The following is a 7,110-nucleotide window of genomic DNA, read 5'->3' on the forward strand; positions in this document are numbered from 1 at the left end:
AAACTACTCTTTATGTAAATAGAAACATGCCCCACAGTGCTCTGCAGCTGCTATCAAGATGAAAAATACTGATATTTTCACCTCACTCTGCTTACACTCAGCTACGTAGCATCTGTAGCCTCACTTCTTTTGCCTCCAAACAAGGCATAGTAATAATTTAGTACATCTCCACAAAGAAAATATTTGTTTTTTTACATTTCCAGAGATGTGTAAAATACTAGCAGGATCAGATATTAAGAAATAATTTTATGCCATCCTTATGAAACCCTTTCAACTGTGCATGGTATTATCACAGTTGGCCCTTGCTGGTGTCTTTGAGTGTAAGGTATTAGTGGATATATTCCGAATCCAATCCTAAGGAGATACCTTGAGGTGGCATTTAGCCAGAATTGATTCTGTTCCTTTGTCAGAGAGAAGCTAAATCTCTGGGCTATCACCATGGGAACTAGGACTTTTTTCCCAGTTGAAAACTGCAGTTTCATTATAGCCATCCAAAGTATGAAATTCCAGGAGTTCCCATCGTGGCGCAGCAGAAACAAATCTAACTAGGAACCATGAGGTTGTGGATTCTATCCCTGGCCTCAGTGGGTTAAGGATCCAGCGTTGCCTTGAGCTGTGGTGTATGTCGCAGACATAGCTCGAATCTGGCATTGCTGTGGCTCTGGCATAGGCCGGCAGCTACAGCTCCAGTTACACCCCTAGCCCAGGAACCTCCATATGCCACCGGTGCGGCCCTAAAAGGACAAAAGACAAAAAAAAAGAAGTATGAAATTCCAGTGTTACTTAAGAATACAACTGGTATAAATTTTCAGAGGAAAAAAAAAACCATTATTGGATCCGAGAATACAAAGTGAAGGAAAATCCAGTTATATAAAATTTCTAAGTCTAGAATGAGTGCACTATCTTTGGTAATTTTTTAAAAATTTAAAACTATGTACATGACTACACTTGAAGTACCTGAATGTCAGTTCAAATAAATTACTTCACAGTTAAAAGGATTAGTATAAAAATGAATATGACTCAGAGTTGAGAGTGGGAAGTGTGAGAGCAATAGTTTGAAGGCAAGAAGTGAGTCTTTAAAGTGTCTTACATAAGATACATAATAAAAATACAGGGTGATAAAAGTATTATCTTTATAGCTATTGATAGGAATGTATATGGACATTTTGTATCATTTGAGAATTAACATTCCTGTAAACTTTTCTGAGTCAAATGCCATGCTGGACTATGCACATTCAAGGAGGAAAAAAAAATTTTTAAGCATGAATATTTTATATCAGTAATATATAGCCTTTATCTCATGGCAGAGTATCTGAAAAGTTGAGCTAGGGGTAAGTTGGACCAAAATGAAGGATTAAACCTAGAGGTTATAAAGTTGAACCTTAGTCTTCAATTTTTTGTTATAATTTTTAAGTTGTCTGCACATAATAAGCTCATGAAATGAAAAAAATGATGAAGAATCATCACAGAAAATAAGCTGTTTTATTCAAAATATTATTTAAAAAGTGACTTGTTTTGAAAGACATATTTGTGAAAATAAGGTAGGATATTAGGTTTTATTTGTTGGTAATTTTCAAAAATTGTCATTTTCCCCCCCTCTGATTATGGTAGGCAGAATTACAAGATGCTCCCCCAATTCCTACTCCTTATGTAAAGATCTCTTCAGGACTGTAAATGCGATAGATTTTTGCTCCTGTGATTAGGTCACATTTTAAAGCACAGTTAACCTCAAGACATCAAAGTCATCTGGATATCCTGATCTAATCACATGAGCCATTTAAAAACAGAGAGTTTTTCTCTGGGTTGTCTCAGAAAGGGAAGTCAGAGAGATTCAGAGTATGGGAGGGATTTGATACACAAGCTGTTCTCTGTTGCTGAGTTGGACAAGGACCTGAGAACAGCCTCTAGGAGCCAGGAGCTGTCCACCCTTCACAGCTAGCAAAGCAACAGGGACTTAAGTTCTACTGATCCAAGGGAATAAATTCTGCCAACAACCTCAGTGAGCTGGAAGCAGATCCCTTGTCAGAGTTTCCAAATAAGAACACAGCTCAGTTGACACTGTTTTCAGCCTGTGAGTGCTTGAGCATAGAACTCAGCCACACTGTGCCTAAACTGCTGAGATAATAATATATATTGTTGTAAGGTAATAAATAGATATTGTTTAAGGCCACTAAGCTTGTCACAATCAGATTATACAGCAATAGAAAGCAAATACACTAACTTTTCCCAACATGATAGTTTTGTGCATATATGGTCATAGACCGAGAGGCTCAGAGCTTGATGAAGCAAAATGAGGACAGTATGGGCCATGCATTACTCTCTTATATTTTATAGGTTTGAAGAGAGAATCAAGTATGCATTTTCTATATAAAATGCTTCAGACAACTCTTTAATAACTTGGAAATTCCATTTGTTAGGACTCTCCAGAGAAACAGAACAGATGGGATCTCTCTCTCTCTAAATGGAGAGAGAGACAGACAGACAGATAGATTGATTTATTATAAGAGATTGGTTCACATGATGTTATGGAGGTTGAGAAGTTCCGAGATCTGCAGTTGTGGGTTGGAGCCACAGGAGAGCCAGTGGTGTGGGTCCAGTCTGAATGCCAGTAGGCTTGGGACACAGGAAAAGCCAATGTTTTAGTTAAAGTATGAAAAAAAACCACCTTATATTCCAACTAGAAGGCAGTCAGGCAGGAGTTGGTCTCGTGAGGGTCATCATTTTTGTTCTATTCAGTCTTTCAATGAATTAACCCCCTCTCTCCACACACACATATTAGGGAGAGCAGTTTGCTTTCTTCAGTCTACTGATCAAATGCTAATCTCATCCAGAAACACCCTTACAGACACATTCAGAATAATGTTTGGTCGAATGTCTGGGCACTCTGTGACCCAGTCAAGTTAACATGTAAAATTAACCATCATGTCTATCAAGAATTATCACTTTATAATTAGTGTTCATAGATACTTCAGTACATAACTTTCACATTTATGTTTGGGAAGAAGAGAAACAGAAAAAAAGGCTGAGGGTAGAAAGTAGGGTGAGAACAGAGGGAGAAGCAGAAGAACATGGAGAGAGAGGGGAGGGGAAGGGGAAGAAAGGCAGAGAAAGAGAGAATATAGAGGTATCAAGAAGCCAAAACCTTTTACCTAATAATGTAAAATGGATGATTTGCAAGGCTGTCAATGAAGCAGGTGCCTTGTACATTTTGTTCAGCCTTTTTCATGCAACATTTCTCTTTTTCAAATGCTGTCGTAAAACTACCAAACCCATGGGCTCCCCATTCACTGATTCAACCATGTACAGTATTTAGGATCCCTCTGTGGTTGAATATGCAGATTCAAAAGCTCTAATATGGAGTGCTGAGTATGGGATTTGAACATTAATGGATTTTGGTTCCAAGGTAGGTCCTAGAACCACCCTGCCCAGCAGATACCTATGGAGACTATATTTATATTTATCCGTCATGCTTAAAATGAGCACTGATTCAATAACCATAGGCCCCCAAAAAGCTATACTGAAGTTTGATTATCTATCAAGTACTACTAAATTGTTGATTTTATATTGTTAGTGCCATATCACATATTATAGATTATAATTTATTAATTTTATGCTTTTTTGTTGGCTTTAATGATAGTATTGAATATCTACAGATATTTTTGCAGCCATGATGTTTTTAAAATGTCAATAACATTAATTTTCATCTAGAATAATATGAAAAATTTGGGGGAAATCACAAATTGTAATTTTTCAGTACAAGAAATTTGATTATTCTTTAAAAACAATAACAGACCAGAATACTTATAACCTGTTTATAAAGTGTAGTTTGTTTTTGATCCTCAATTGCCTTTACTTTTACCAAACTCCTTCTGCATGCATCTTTTCCATATGACAAAATTACTGAAGTATTTAGAGTTTATATTCTTTGAGATGAACTTATGGCCAAAGAAACTGCATTTTATTTTTATTATAGTTACTACTTTAGATATAACTATAATTAATTAAACAAGTATTTCTTGACTTTATTTATTCATTCATTCATTCAACACATACACACTGAATATGTATACCAGACCTTCTGTTGGGTTCTAAGTATAAAATAGGATAGATATAACTTCTGTATATTCAAAATGCTAAAAATGAATAAGATATTATCCATTCCTATGATGATTTGGATCCTCCAAATTAAATGAGCAGGGAATGCATGTGAAGGGTTACGGGGAGAGTGATAGAGAAAATGAGGAGAGCCTTCAGACCATGACAACAGGTTTGACACATTTGAGATAGAGAAGGGAAGAGGATTAGAAAGGAAGAATTTGAAACTATAAGAGAGTCTAAGAAAATTCTAAAGTCTAAGAAATTTTGGCTATCGCAGATTGATGGGATGTCCTCAAATCATGGCTATCTGTTAGAAGAGTATAACATTTTGCAGGAAAGTCCCCTATTAGTTAATCCTCACTGTGCTCGGTCATTACCTATAAGCAACCTATCAGAGGTGTTTCCTCAGTACAAATGTGATGGTGGATTCAGTAGAGCACAGCTGAGCTGTTAGTCAGTGTGTCTCCTGGTGGTATATGTTCATGGCCATCAGAATCTTCTCCACAGCATAGATTTACTTCATGCACGTCTGGGGAGCACCTTCTGCATGGTTCCTGTGGCCTCTTTCATGCAGTCAGATTTGGAAAGCAGAGGATAGTGGAATGTACTGTGCCCCTTATTGTTGCAATTGGTCTTGAGTTAGAAACTAACTTTTCTCCTTTGCTATCCATTGTATATTATTCACACCCTTTCTTATCACCTCAGCTTGGCTGATGCAATAACCTAGAACCTCTACTTGAGGAAATTGAGTCCTTGTTAATTAGACCATTTTCAGGCTGGGTTGCTGAGTGTGTCCACAGTTAAATTAGGGAAAGTTATAAAACCAGAGGTATTCAAGTGATCACTTTGATTCTACCAATCACTTCGGTATATTCCTTCTTAACCATGTTGTGTAAGATACCTCTTCTTCCTTTTAATCAATTAGTTTCTCCTCCCACAAGAATGACTTCTCTTGACTGATACTCCCCAGACATAAGGAGTCCAAAATGCCTTGCTCATAGCCAAGGCTTATAAATCAGTGGAATCATTGCTGTACAATCTGGGAAAAGTATGCTTCCTTTGGAGGCCAGGACTTCTAGACCTGTAGCCTAAAGTTTCATCAACAGAGTTGCAAGGATGAGAAATTTTCACTTCCCAGTGGGTCATTGAGTGGGATGGCAAGTGGGGCCACTTCTGCTTTTACCTCTTTGGTTTTGGACCTAAGCATTCTTTGTATAGGAGATAGAATGCCATATGAAAATTTATGGTTCACTGCATATACTGCATCCTACAGGATGGCACTTTGTTCTTTCCAAGTGTTGCCTCTGAAGTGGAACTTGAGTTTAGCTGGGCCTTTAAATGTTATTCCAGTGTTCAGTGAGAGCACCCTGCTTTGGGGTGGTGTGGTTTGTGATATGGCCAACGGATTTGGTGGTTATGTGCCCATTTTAACACTTCCTAATCAGATAGTTTATTGTGTGGGATTACATGCCTGTGAACCATACATTTAGTTAGCCTCCAGATAGTGGTGATGACTGAAGCTCTGTGGATGGGAAAGACCAAGGAACACCTGGAATAGATGTTTATTCTCATGAAAAAAATCTCAGATCCTCTCAGGGAAAGGAGCTTGCTATAGTCAATCTGCAAGTTTATTGCAAATTGGTGTCCTTGAGGAAGAATGCCATGTCAGGGCACTCTTTTATTTTATTTTATTTTATTTTATTTTTTTTGACAGTAGTAGTTGGGCTGGTTATCTAAGTTCAAAATTATTTGTCTTCAATACTATAAATGCTACTATGTTGCCTCCCAGAATTTAGCATGGTAAGTAGTAAGACTAATATTAATCTGATTATCCTTATTTCAGGTTAAATATTTGTCTATCCAGAAGTTGGCATGATTGTTTTTATCATTGGAGTTTGTAAATTTCACCAAATATATATATGGGTTTATATCTTTTTTCAGTGTTTGTCACTAAAACCACATCTTTGTTATTCCTTCTTCCTTATATTCAATCCCCTTTTCTAAAAATCCTGTTAAATGTTTTTGTATCTCTTCAGTTTTTCTTCTTTCTTTTCATGGTTTTCTCTCAAGTTTTCTGTTTATATATCTACACTGAGATGCTCTTTTATACCAACTAGAAAGATATCAACCAAAAGGCCTATAATAACAAATGATGCCAAGGATATGGAGAAAAAAAATGAAACTTTATATACTTCTGGTAGAAATGTGAAATGTTGAAGCTACTTTAGAAAATAGTTTGGTAATTTCTTTAAAATGTTAAATGTACATTTAACATAAAATTCAGCAATTACACTTCCAAGGAAGTAAAATATAAATGTTTACAAAAATAATTGTTTGTGAATGTTCATACTGTTATTATTCATAACAGTGCTAAAGTGAAAAAAATCCAAAATCCATCAACTACTAAATGGATAAACAAAATGCGGTATATCTATATAATAGAATATTACTCAGAAGTAAGAAGGAACAAACTACTGAATTTACAGCAACATGGTTGAACCTTAAAAACATTATATTAAATGAAAGAAGACAGACACAAAAGACTACATATTGAATGACTCCATGTACATGAAGTGTCTAGAAAAGGCAAATCTATAGAGACCAGAAAGCAAGTCATTGATTGCTTAGGACCAGGGGTGGGAACTGGAATTAACTACAAAGTGTCATGAGAAATATTTTTAGGTTAGATGGAAATGTTTTAAAAATTAAATTGTGGCGATGGTTACACAACTGTATAAATTTCCTAAATATCATTAAATTATTCTTTTAAAATGGCTGAATGTTATAATATATAAATTATACCTTAATAGAGCTATATGATTTTTAAATTTCTCTTTCTTATTGCTCTTGGCAAAATCTCTGAGTTCATCTCCTAAACCAAAATTTTTACTTTAAGCTGGTTTTATTCTAATATCTATTAACAATATGTGCTAATTAACAAAAAAGACCTACTTTTGTTATTTTTACATGGCAAACCACTTATTTTGAAAATTAGTGAATTTTATATTTTTG

Source organism: Phacochoerus africanus, chromosome 1, assembly GCF_016906955.1.
Source record: "Phacochoerus africanus isolate WHEZ1 chromosome 1, ROS_Pafr_v1, whole genome shotgun sequence".
Lineage (NCBI taxonomy): Eukaryota > Metazoa > Chordata > Mammalia > Artiodactyla > Suidae > Phacochoerus > Phacochoerus africanus.